Source organism: Schistocerca nitens, chromosome 3 (assembly GCF_023898315.1).
Source record: "Schistocerca nitens isolate TAMUIC-IGC-003100 chromosome 3, iqSchNite1.1, whole genome shotgun sequence".
NCBI lineage: Eukaryota > Metazoa > Arthropoda > Insecta > Orthoptera > Acrididae > Schistocerca > Schistocerca nitens.
In genome coordinates, this window is record NC_064616.1 from 469027029 (window position 1) to 469041298 (window position 14270).

The following is a 14270-nucleotide window of genomic DNA, read 5'->3' on the forward strand; positions in this document are numbered from 1 at the left end:
CACAGTGTGTGTGTGTGTGTGTGTGTGTGTGTATTTTGTGCAGATGAAGTTGTCAGATTTCTGCGGAGTCAGCAAGGTCTCAGGCAAGTTGGGCCTTTATGAAGTTATGCATGTGTGCTGTTGATGAACCAGTGTCACGTTGCTGTGAATGCTCACAAGACTGCAGTCCTAGGTTACATACTGATTGCCTGTTCCGTATTAAAGGCCAGTAAAATATTGTAAAATATACGGTTGTGATTGGTGGAGAGGGGAAGGGGGAAAGGAATAGTGGTCAAAAACCGATGTTTCGTGATTTTGATGCCAGAGGTCGAACTAGCAGAACAAGATGGCCACCGACTGCAGTGTCATCCATCAGAGGTATTCTCTACTCACTGTGTTAACAACTAACTACAGCACCACCAAGTGGACAGCCATAATCCGGTGAAACAAGTTCAATGCATAATTTGATCCTGAAACCCCATTACACCGGTCTGTGTTTCAAAACTCTTTTTCCGAGATCACTGGCTTTTTAGTGCACGCTGGATTCATAAATGTAACTTACTTTTCTCAATCAGGTTACGTTTCTTCGCTACCTCGATATTTGGGTAGTAACCTATGAGGTATATAAGTTACTCACCTGTTCGAAATTTTCAAGTTTTATTATCACAAAGCAGAATTTTTTCCTTATCATACAGCGACATTAAATATACGATATTCAAATAAATTTAGTTAGCAAGGATTAAAATATACTTCTAATTATTCGTGTTTTGTTTCAGATCTTGAAAATGACGCTATTGGTGCAGTCATAGTTGGCACCTCTGTCAACAGAGATGGAGGTGGCACCTCTGTAGCAGAGAGAGATGGGGGGTGAGCTGATCTTGCTTCTAGCTCATAGCAACGTGCATGCTAGTAAGACTTGAGCTCCTGAGTTAAAGCAACACTGTTACAGTATTCATTCGATAGTACAAAAATCATCCTGATCGATTTTGCTACATTTGTGGTAAAATCATCATGGCACTTTGGAATTTAAAATTTACTTCTTTTGTGAGGAAACTGTATCATGGACACTTTGGAGTTAAATTTGGTGATAAGGGCAAGCCCTTCACCCCACACATATGCTGAAAAACGTGTACTGAAAGCCTGAAGCGCTGGAGCAAAAAAGCAGCTGAAGTGTCCCGGTTTTTGTGTACCTGTGATTTGGAAGAAAGGAAGAGATCATACTATTAGTTGTTACTTCTGTATGACAATTTTACAGGGTAAGTTAATAACTTTGATACTCATGAGCTTAATATGACCCTTTACTAGTGCCTTTTAAATGAGTTAGAATAAGTATCTTAACTGGATTAATTTAATTAATTATCTGCCTTTAATTTTAGGTACAAAACCAGAAAAACAAAGAGAGCATAAAGTATTCAGAGGTACCGTCTGTCATAAGACCAGTGCCTCACGGCCCAGGAATTCAGATTCCAACAGCCCCTGATAACCAGAGTGACTTTTCTGGCCCAGATCATGAAATGCATGAAGATGATATCGGTATATTAGTGATACATATCAAGCCCCCTCAAATACGTGCCAGGCAAAACCCCTAACCCAAGCTGATGGTTCAAATGGCTCTGAGCACTATGGGACTTAACTTCTGAGGTCATCAGTCCCCTAGAACTTAGAACTACTTAAACCTGACTAACCTAAGGACATCACACACATCCATGTCCGAGGTAGGATTCGAATCTGCGACCGTAGCGGTAGCGCGGTTCCAGACTGTAGCGCCTAGAACCGCTCGGCCACCTCGGCCGGCAACCCAAGCTGAACTGAATGATTAGACACAAGATCTGTGCTTATAGAAAGACTCTGCCCAGTTAATAGGATCACGTCTTGATGAAAATAGATTGTTAGCTCCTGGATCAACCTTCTGTTAGACCGAAATCATGAAGGTTTTCGACAATGTTTCAGAAATTATTAAGAATCTCCTCTGGTTTACTTTCATGACGTTGGTGGCATCATTGAAGCTTTGGGTATAACATATATCTCTACTGCATGGCAGTTTTTCATAGACTCGTCCAGCAGAAGTTTGAAAGCTGTACTACTCCACATTCGTAACGTGCTTGCTTCTGTTCCAGTGGGTCATTCGGTACAAATGAGTGAAACCTACAATAATAAGGAACGTTTGTTAACTGCCGTGAAGTATGAACATCACAGATGGAAGATACGTGGATACTAACGGGTATATTTTTGAGCTTAATGCACTGGAGGCTTAATGTGTTAATTTTGTAGGTATATTCTACCATACACAAGTACACATTAATGCTATTTGTTACAGGTTGTGCACATACTTTTAGGTCTACAAGGTGGCTTCACCAAATATCCATGCTTCCCATGCCTATGGAACAGTCGGGCAGATAACAAACACTACGTAAAATGCTTCTGGAAAACAAGACCTATCCTGACATCAGGTTCGCACAATGTTAAGTCACGAGCTCTTGTGGATCCTCAGAAAATTCTAGTTCCACTGCTGCACATTAAACTCTGATGAGATCCTTTATAAAGGCAGTGAACAAAGAAAGTAGGACTTTTACTTTCTTAAAACAGAAATTTCAGTGTGTCAGTGAGGCCAGATTTAATTAAGGTATTTTTGGTGATCGTCAGATCAGAGCTTGTGAGAGATCCACGGTTTTATGAGAGTAGGAAGGATGTTGCTGTCGTTGTTGTGGTCATCAGTTCAAAGACTGGTTTGATGCAGCCCTCCATGTTACTCTATACTGTGCAAGCCTCTTCATCTCCGAGTAACTACTGCAACCTACATCCTTCTGAATATACTTGCTGTATTCATCTCTTAGTCTCCCACTACAGTTCTAACCTCCACGCTTCCCTTCAGCACTAATTGATGATCCCTTAATGGCTCAGGATGTGTCCTACGAACTGATCCCTTCTTCTTGTCAGGTCCTGCCACAAATTTCTCTTCTCACCAATTCTCTTCAGTATCTCCTCATTAGTTACGTGATCTACCATCTAATCTTCAGCATTCTTCTGAAGCACCGCATTTCAAAAGCTTCTATTCCCTTCTGTCTAAACTGTTTGTCGTCCATAGTGCGAAGGATCCAGATAGGAATACCTCGTTAGCACTGAAATCAATAATTAAAAAAAAAACTTTCTTCGCAACTACAGAAGCCAAGAGTACGAAAATGCTGTCGAGGAACTCCTGCAAAATTTCCGAGTCATGGTACTCGTATGTCAATATACACTCCTGGAAATGGAAAAAAGAACACATTGACACCGGTGTGTCAGACCCACCATACTTGCTCCGGACACTGCGAGAGGGCTGTACAAGCAATGATCACACGCACGGCACAGCGGACACACCAGGAACCGCGGTGTTGGCCGTCGAATGGCGCTAGCTGCGCAGCATTTGTGCACCGCCGCCGTCAGTGTCAGCCAGTTTGCCGTGGCATACGGAGCTCCATCGCAGTCTTTAACACTGGTAGCATGCCGCGACAGCGTGGACGTGAACCGTATGTGCAGTTGACGGACTTTGAGCGAGGGCGTATAGTGGGCATGCGGAAGGCCGGGTGGACGTACCGCCGAATTGCTCAACACGTGGGGCGTGAGGTCTCCACAGTACATCGATGTTGTCGCCAGTGGTCGGCGGAAGGTGCACGTGCCCGTCGACCTGGGACCGGACCGCAGCGACGCACGGATGCACGCCAAGACCGTAGGATCCTACGCAGTGCCGTAGGGGACCGCACCGCCACTTCCCAGCAAATTAGGGACACTGTTGCTCCTGGGGTATCGGCGAGGACCATTCGCAACCGTCTCCATGAAGCTGGGCTACGGTCCCGCACACCGTTGGGCCGTCTTCCGCTCACGGCCCAACATCGTGCAGCCCGCCTCCAGTGGTGTCGCGACAGGCGTGAATGGAGGGACGAATGGAGACGTGTCGTCTTCAGCGATGAGAGTCGCTTCTGCCTTGGTGCCAATGATGGTCGTATGCGTGTTTGGCGCCGTGCAGGTGAGCGCCACAATCAGGACTGCATACGACCGAGGCACACAGGGCCAACACCCGGCATCATGGTGTGGGGAGCGATCTCCTACACTGGCCGTACACCACTGGTGATCGTCGAGGGGACACTGAATAGTGCACGGTACATCCAAACCGTCATCGAACCCATCGTTCTACCATTCCTAGACCGGCAAGGGAACTTGCTGTTCCAACAGGACAATGCACGTCCGCATGTATCCCGTGCCACCCAACGTGCTCTAGAAGGTGTAAGTCAACTACCCTGGCCAGCAAGATCTCCGGATCTGTCCCCCATTGAGCATGTTTGGGACTGGATGAAGCGTCGTCTCACGCGGTCTGCACGTCCAGCACCAACGCTGGTCCAACTGAGGCGCCAGGTGGAAATGGCATGGCAAGCCGTTCCACAGGACTACATCCAGCATCTCTACGATCGTCTCCATGGGAGAATAGCAGCCTGCATTGCTGCGAAAGGTGGATATACACTGTACTAGAGCCGACATTGTGCATGCTCTGTTGCCTGTGTCTATGTGCCTGTGGTTCTGTCAGTGTGATCATGTGATGTATCTGACCCCAGGAATGTGTCAATAAAGTTTCCCCTTCCTGGGACAATGAATTCACGGTGTTCTTATTTCAATTTCCAGGAGTGTAGATGCACTTCCTTAGCTCACATTTAGATTAATTTCCTGACAACTGGCGATATTATAGCGAAGAGCAAAGTGAGCGTTTGCATACAGATATTAGAGTGACAGAGGAGAGATGAGAAAGAGAACGGGGGTCATTCGAGACGGAGAAAAGCTCGGATTAGGGAAGGATGGAGACGGAAACGGCCGTGCCCTTTCAAATGAACCATCCCAGCATTTGCCTTAAGCGATTTAAGAAAATCATAGAAAATCTAAATCAGGATGGCCGTACGCTGGCTTGAACCGCCGTTCCCCGAATACGAGTGTGTGCTAACCACTGTGCTACCCCGCTAGGTGACAGGGGAGAGGTGCTAGGGTCGGTGGGATGCGAATATGCTTGTGGACTAACGCTGCTGCCTCAAGAGGGACATTCCAAATGCGAAACATATACGAAATTCCTTGAAAAGAGACTTTCTTCCGTAATATGATGTTAATGTATGATCTTATACGTATGCATAATTTAAACTTTATCCAAATGCAAGACTGTTTTCAAGCCATAATTAGCATACATATTGCATGAAAAAAAGTCTTAAATGTCATATTTTAAAAGTGAAATAGCAGTAAAACCTGACCTGACTCAACAAAATGACTTACATTTCTGAATTCAGCGTGCACGAACTATTAAAGTATCGGCTTAAAAATACCTTGACCTCAAAGATGACACAGACCAGTATTACCTTCCTACTCAAAAGATTGATTATTATTTATGATTGAGACAGTTTTAAATCTTCTTGGTCCATGTTTCATTAGCTTAGCGTTAGCACGATATTCTTCAACAGCAGTTCCCTGTGTTTTCCATGTAAGCATTGGTGTATTCGTGTTTTTTTTTTAATTTTGTAAGAACTTAATATTATGTATTAAATTTCAGCCTAAAAAGGATTTATCCATCGTGGCAGTTTGGAAAAATGGTTCACTACTTCCTATGGATCAATGGAACGCTGCAATGCATAGACAGGAGAGCAAGACCATTCAGACTCTTTCGATTTGCACTGTTTCTTAGGTATGATTTTAAACGTTTTAAAATCGAAAATGTACTTTCTAGCGTTACCGTTGAAACTCATAGGGTGGCTAGACTTATGAGTAGAGTTCTAACATTGGGAAATAATTTTCGACTGCATGTCTCTAACACCTTCAAAGCGTCGTTCTCTGGTCCTCTACATGTTTTCTCCTCAAGCCATTTTTTTCTAAACAGAATATTCTCCAGCAGCAGCCGACAAAAGTTCTGACGAAACTGATTGGTAAAATTTGGCAGGACTCGAATGTATCTTCAGTAATAAAACTTACGCATTTCCCTAGAATTATGCTCTAAAGGGATTTAATTAAATTTTGGTTGCTCTGAAACGTGTCGTAGAGCTGGTTTCTTTCTTGATGACTGAGAGACGTGGCGCAGTGGTTTGCACACTGGACTCGCATTCGGGAGGACGACGGTTCAATCCAGCGTCCGGCCATCCTGATTTAAGTTTTCCGTGATTTCCGTAAATCGCACCAGGCAAATGCTGGGATGGTTCCTTTGAAAGGGCACGGCCGACTTCCTTCCCCATCCTTCCCTAATCCGATGAGACCGATGACCTCGCTGTTTGGTCTCTTCCCCCAAACAACCCAACCCCTTACGTGATGGAAGAAAGGAAAGGCAACATCTCTTCTGTTACACTTCTCTGTGCTGCTACCACGGCTATTGTTTTCATATTTAATTGTTGACACAGACCTCGGCATTGTGATAGCTTCTTCAACTACCTCTGCGAATTCTGAGGCCTCTCTGAGCAGATTTTTGATTTATTTATCACTATTCTGTAGTATTTTCTATGCTACTCAACACATTGCTAATTTATTTCAATGCTTCAACAAAATTACAGCTAAAACAATGAAGCGTTCCCTAAATAGTAGGAGTGGAGGCAACATATTTTCAAGTGGTGCAGGATGAGATAATACACTGTGCTAGAAACCTTTCTTTAAACTGTGGAATTGCCTCATTTTTGTGGCTGCACGAAAAGCATTATTCAACATGGTGGCATTGCTGTCAGGGTTCCTCCGAGCCATAATCCGTATCCACTGCAGTAGTAGCCCTTGGGCGGTCTGAGCGAGGAATGTCATCGACAATTCCTGTCTCTCTGTATCTCCTCCATGTCCGAACAACATCGCTTTGGTTCACTCAGAGACGCCTGGGCACTTCCCTTTTTAAGAGCCCTTCCTGGAACAAAGCAACAGTGAGGACGCGATCTAACCGCGGTATAGACCGCCTGAGCATGGTTGAACTACAGACAACACGAGCCCTGTACCTACTTCGTGGTGGAATGAGTGGAACTGATCGGCTGTCGGACCCACTCCGTCTAATAGGCGCTGCTCATGCATGGTTGTTTACATCTTTGGGCGGGTTTAATGACATCTCTGAACAGTCAAAGGGACTGTGTCTGTGATACAATATCCTCAGTCAACGTATATCTTCAGGAGTTCTGGGAACTGGGGTGATGCAAAACTTTTTTTTTATGTGTGTATAAATATGGAATCTGTTTGTTGCCCTTCATCCATAGTTCGCAGTATGTCATGTGGAAAAAGGCAAGCTGAGCTTCGCACGAGCGATGCGTGCTAAAACCATGCTGATTCGTAGAAATAAGTTTTTCGGTCTCAAGATAATTTATTGTAGTTGAACTGAGAATATGTTCAAGGATTCTGCATCAAACCGATTTATGGGATATTGGTCTGTAATTTTGCGGGGCCGTTCTTTTGCCGTTCTAATACGCAGGGGTCACCTGCACTCTTTCTTAGTCGCTTCGGACTTAGCGCTGGGTTAGAGATTCACAAAAAATACAAGCTAATTAAGGGGCCAATGCCGTAGAGTACTCTTTGGAAAACCGGATTGGGATTCCATCCGAACCTGGTGAATTATTTATTTTCAACTGCTTCAGTTGTTTCTCTATTGCAGGAATTCTTATTACTATGTCGTCCGTATGGAAGTCTGTTCGATGGTCAAACGACGATATGTTTGTACGATTCTCCTGCGTGAACGATTTTTGAATGTGAAATTGAAAACTTCGGCTTTCGTTTTGCTAGCTTCAGGTGTCACAGCAGACTGGTCAACAAGGGACTCGATGGAAGCCTTAGACCCACTCAGCGATTTTACATAGGACCAGAATTTTCTCTGGTTCTCTGTCAGATCTTTTGCTGAGATATGACGGTGGTAGTAGTTGTATTTTTCGAGCATAGATCTTTTCACAAACGCGCGAATCTTTACTAATCTTTCCTTGTCGTCATTTGCGTGTTTTCCTTTGAACCGAGAGTGCAACAGCTTCTGCTTCCTCAGCATTTTCGAATCTCGTTATTAAACAATGGTGGGCCGGCCGGTGTGGCCGTGCGGTTCTAGGCGCTTCAGTCTGGAACCGCGTGACCGCTATGGTCGCAGGTTCGAATCCTGCCTCGGGCATGGATGTGTGTGATGTCCTTAGGTTAGTTAGGTTTAAGTAGTTCTAAGTTCTAGGGGACTGATGACCTCAGATGTTAAGTCCCATAGTGCTCAGAGCCATTTGAACCATTAAACAAACAATGGTGGGTCTTTTCCGTCCTTAATACACTCCCCAGGCACGTAATTCTCCAGACCACGATTTACAATCTGCTTACACTTTGCCCATAATTAATTTTTTTTTTTTTTTTGGGAAGTTCCTATGGGACCAAACTGCTGAGGTCATCGGTCCCAAGGTTTACACACTACTTAAACTAACTTACGCTAAGGACAACACACATTCCCATGCCCCATGGAGGACTCGAACCTCCGACGAGGGGAGCCGCGCGAACCATGGCAAGGCGCCTCTAGTTCACTGTCTAATGAGATGCTAACAACTGCTCATCTGCTCTTTCTAGCAGAAACACTTTCCTAGCCTTCTTAACTGATTCCTTAACTTCCGTAACCATAGTTGTTATGATGACGTCATGATCGCTAATCCCCAAAAATGGTTCAAATGGCTCTGAGCACTATGGGACTTAACATCTGAGGCCATCAGTCCCCTAGAACTTAGAACTAGTTAAACCTAACTAACCTAAGGACATCACACACATCCATGCCCGAGGCAGGATTCGAACCTGCGACCGTAGCAGTCCCGCGGTTCCGGACTGAGCGCCTAGAACCGCACGGCCACCGCGGCCGGCCGCTAATCCCCGTTTCTACACTGACGTCGTCGATCAGGTCCGGCCTATTTGTACCTACAAGGTCTCAGATGTTTAATTTGCGTGTGAGCTGCCGAACTAGCTGCTCAAGACAGTTTTCAGACAAAGTGTTCAAAAGTACTTTGCACGACTGTTTGTAGCCCCTACAATGGACCCGTAGACGTCCCAGTTTATACTCCGTAGGTTACAGCCGCCTCGAATTAATAATGCATGATCTGGGTATTTACGCGCTGCTATCCATAGATGTTCTTTGAATGACTCTGTAACTGTCACAGCACAATCGGGTGTCCGGTAAAAAATCCAAAAATTAGCTTGGTTTCACCCAGACACGTACATGCGACCAGATAACTTCACTCTCACACTCAACTTAGACCTCAATATAGACAATATTTTTGTCAGCTACATTGAACACTCCCCCTCCTGTGGCCTCTAATTTATCTTACAGATATACATTCCATGACTCGCTAAATATCTCGTTGCTTTCCACATCGGGTTTCAGCCAGCACTCGTTCCCGAGAATAATTTGAGCGCGAGAACTTACCAGGAGGGCAGTAAATTCAGGAACTTTATTGCGAATACATCGACAATTTACAAATAAATTTTTTACACTTGAAGCCTCTTTACTCTGAATACGTCTGCCTTCCTTGCTGCGTATCGACTGGCGAGCGTTCATCAGAGTACGTGAAACTACCGCCTAGCGTAAAAAAACCCTCATGCGCACTCCACACGTACCCTGCTACCCCAGTAGCTACTTCCTTTTTGTAGTGCATCCGACCAACCTCTACCACTAACGTTGCCAAACCCGCAGTTAAGGTACAGAATGAAGGCCTGGAAAAAGAAGAAGACAACAAATTCTATTATCTGGCTTTGAGTACAAGCGCTGATGAACTGTGAGATCTTAGGAATAATCTGAAAGTGCCAACTAAATCAGCAGCCTCAGCTCAGAAACTCAGGAGAGAGCGAAGATTCCCATCATTTAACTGACCGTCATCTGATCTTAAATTTGTAGAATCGTGTTTACCGCAACGAGCCAGAGACTGCCAACCACACGGAATCTATTTCCCACTTGACAGTTGTTGAAATTGAAATCAACGCGTTTTTTCGGTAGATCTGGCCGACGTTCTCATACACAAGTCATGGACTGTGAGAAACTAAATTTAATTAAAGGAAGACTGAGTTTGTGGATAGCTGAGGACGAAAACTGCAGCTTTATTGAAAACCACAAGTAGACAAACACTTTATCGAAGATTTTAGGTGTAAATTATAACATTAAAAAATAACTTTTGCAAGTTGTTTAAAATTATTTTATAATCTACTGGGTTACCGCAAGTGGCGAGTATACCTGTGTACGTATTGTTACTGCTACTGTCGGAATTTGTAGGCCCAAATTATAACAGCAAAAACTTAATTTTTCAAGTGAGAACGGTGATGTATTTTATGTTCAGTCACTATCGTGGATGTGCTTTGGTTGTGGTTTGTGGCCAGTTTAGCGGTCTACTAATCTTTACTGCTTCTCTCCGGTGTTCCTATTTGAGTAAACTGGTGTTTCCATTACATGAAGTGATTTGCAAATGTGCGGCACGTTCTTCCGCTTCTCGGGGCTTAGGGTATCTGTAAAAGTTATGCATGTCTGTCACAGATATTTTGTGTGACAGTCATTGCAAGTTAACTGACATATGCCTGTTTTGTTGAATTTATTTGAAGTTGTGGAAAGTGTTGCAAGCTTCTCACAAAAGTTTCATAGTGGACGCCTCCTTACATTTTTCGTAGTTTTTGTACGATGTGACATACATAAAAATATCCATCGGCGAATTGTACCATTATCTACACAGGTCTATGTATTCTGAATATACTGTACCTTGGAGTTTTAAGTCTCATGGCGAAATGTGTTTTAAATATAGCAAAGTGCGTGTTTAATTGTAGTGCAAACATAAAAGGGCTACGCTACAGGTCAATCTGTTAATGCAGTGTTTTATTCGAAATTTACGTTCGTTGACTACTCAGGCAGAGATCAGTCTGTCCCCATAACTAAGATTTCGAGAGGGGTGGATTATTGGATACCCCCCTCCAGTACCACTCTCCAGCCATCTTCCATGTAATATGTTTTCTATTCTGCATGCCACTGGTAGCCCTTGTTTTCTAATTACGTTTCACACTCTGTGGATCAATTTGTCATCAATTATCGGCGTGTGTCATGTGTTCCTGTTATATGAGGCGTCACAGTCTTAGTGTACTTTGTGTGTTCCTTTCTGCTATGTGATTGTTATTGTTGCATAGTGATGCAATTTTCTCGTTTGTTTTGTTCCTTGTTTCTTTATTTTACGTGTGTCAGCAGTAGACATTTTCTGTAGGGACTTTTCTGGTAGTTTAGTTCCTGTAAACAGCTTTGTTTATTCATTTGGACTGTGTTTAGTCTGTGTAGGAGATATTGTAAGTAGGCTGTTTAGGTTCTTATATTGGTAACGCCACCGCCACGTAGCGCTCTGTGTGAAAATCACTGGCTGTGCTATGTGCAGTCTGTGGCTGGGTGGCATTGTTGGAATTTGCTATTGTAGTGTTGGGCAGTTGGCTGTTAACAGCGCATAGCGTTGCGCAGTTTGAGGTGAGCCGCCAGCAGTGGTGGATGTGGGGAGTGAGATGGCGGAGTTGTGAGAGCGGATGATCTGGACAGAGACAGTAAATTTGTAAGACTGGATATCATAATGACTTTTGAACACTATTAAGGTAAATACATTGTTTGTTCTCTACCAAAATCTTTCATTTGCTAACTATGCCTATCAGTAGTTAGTGCCTTCAGTAGTTTGAACCTTTTATTTAGCTGGCAGTAGTTGCGCTCGCTGTATTGCAGTAGTTCGAGTAACGAAGATTTTTGTGAGGTAAGTGATTTGTGAAAGGTATAGGTTAATGTTAGTCAGGGCCATTCTTTTGTAGGGATTATTGAAAGATTCCGTTGCGCTAAAAATATTGTGTGTCAGTTTAAGCATAGTCATGTACAATTTTTCTAAGGCGACGTTTCAATATCTGAGTCTGTTTTGTTTGTGTGGGTGCTGAATGTTGTGGCTTCTTGTATATTGAGAACTAGTATGATTGGTTTTTAATTTCTAGTGTGATGTTTGTCTGCCAAATAGCGTGCATGTGTTTGGCTAAATGATATGCCGGTGCAGTTTTAAAATTCATCACTGTTCTGATGATGATGTTGGTTTGTGGGGCGTTCAATGTGCGGTCATCAGCGCCCGTACCAAATCCCAATTTTTACACAGTCCAATTTCTTACACAGTCCAATCGAGTCACTGTCACGGATAATGATGATGATGCAATGATGAGGACAACTCAAACACCCAGTCCCCGGGCAGAGAAAATCCTCAACCCGACCGGGAATCGAACCCGATCACTTTTCCGATTAGCACTTTCGGTATGTGATTCCTTGGTTAATTTTATACATCAATATGTTATCACAGCTTATAAATAAAGACCCACTGATGGTGCCACAAAGGAAGTGAATTACGTTTAAGTGAAAAACAAAGTAAATTGTTTTCTTACTTGAAGATTGACTCCATTAATCCTTATTATTTTCTGCAATCACAGAAGTGAATATATTATGATAGTATTTTAAAATTTGTTATATACAATTTTACATAATGTAATTCAAAAATATGTCACAGCCATTTAAACTGAGTTATTATGTTGAGGTACATATCTGTCGCTGAAATGTTGCTTAAATTCACGTATTTTGTATTCTCTCCGTGAAGGCCAATTAAAACGCCTTGCACCTTTATCAAAGTCATCATTATCTTCCTTGTATGGTTAGCGTTGCTATTCGCCGACAGGGTCCCGCTCTCACTTATACCTTCCGTATAACTGACAAACACATTTTACAACTTTATCAACAATTTCAGTATGTAATTGAAGCACTGTCCTCAGGAATCTCCATTTGCGTATAAGGGTACCAAAGGCGCATTCAGTCGCTCGTCTGGCTCTTAATACGCGGTAATTGAAGATCTCCTTTTGTTGACCATATGATTTACAGTCGGAATGATCTCATCAATTTTTCCCTCAATGGATATCTTTGAGCCCGCATCTCGTGGTCGTGCGGTAGCGTTCTCGCTTCCCACGCCCGGGTTCCCGGGTTCGATTCCCGGCGGGGTCAGGGATTTTCTCTGCCTCGTGATGGCTGGGTGTTGTGTGCTGTCCTTAGGTTAGTTAGGTTTAAGTAGTTCTAAGTTCTAGGGGACTGATGACCATAGATGTTAAGTCCCATAGTGCTCAGAGCCATTTGAACCATTTGATATCTTTGATGCCTCAGCAATACATGAGGTGCAATAACTTCTGTTCCTGGCACTGGTTTACTGGTCGATACATTGAATTAATTACCTTCTAAGCAATGATAAGACGGCCGTATCTACAAAAACAGCTGTCACTCAGTCTCCTAAATGCACCTATATCCACCGTGATAAATCTGTACCTGGTGCTGCAATACCTTGAGGCTTGGACAGAGAAGTACTTTTTGTAATTGAAGTATATAGATTACGATTTACGTGGACTTCTTATGGAAATGTGATTGCCATCAATTCTGCCTATACAAATAGGAAAGTTCTACAAACGCTCATAATCATTCGCAATTTTGCGAAAATTTTCCATAGGTAGGGCAGACCTATGCTTCGTTTGGAGTTTCACCCAGATAGCTTCACATGTTTCACAGACAATGCCAACGATGGTGTTATGTGCCATTCTGAATGAGAAAGCCAGTGATCTGAAGGCCATTTCTGTAGAAAGAAACCTAAAACAAAAATTTTTTACCGCGCGGAGTGGCTGCGCGGTTAGAGGCGCCATGTCACGAATTGCGCGGCCACTCCCGCAGCAGGAGCTTAGAGTCCTCCCTCGGGCATGGGTGTGTGTGTGTGTCTGTGTGAGTGAGTGTGTGTTGTTCTTAGGCCGAGTGGTTCTAGGCGCTTCAGTCCAGAATCGCAGGTTCGAATCCTGCCTCGGGCATGGATGTGTTTGATGTCCTTAGGTTAGTTAGGTTTAAGTAGTTCTAAGTTTTAGGGGACTGATGACCTCAGATTTAAAGTCCCATAGTGCTCAGAGCCATCTGAACCATTTGTGTTGTTCTTAGCATAAGCTAGTTTAAGTAATGTGTAAGTCTAAGAACCGATCACCTCACACCTCAGCATTTTGGTCGCTTAGGAATTCACACACACACACACACACACACACATATACAGGGTGTTTAAAAAATTACCGGTATATTTGAAACGGCAATAAAAACTAAACGAGCAGAAATACACCGTTTGTTGCAATATGCTTGGGACAACAGTACATTTTCAGGCGGACAAACTTTCGAAATTACAGTAGTTACAATTTTCAACAACAGATGGCGCTGCAAGTGATGTGAAAGATATAGAAGACAACGCAGTCTGTGGGTGCGCCATTCTGTACGTCGTCTT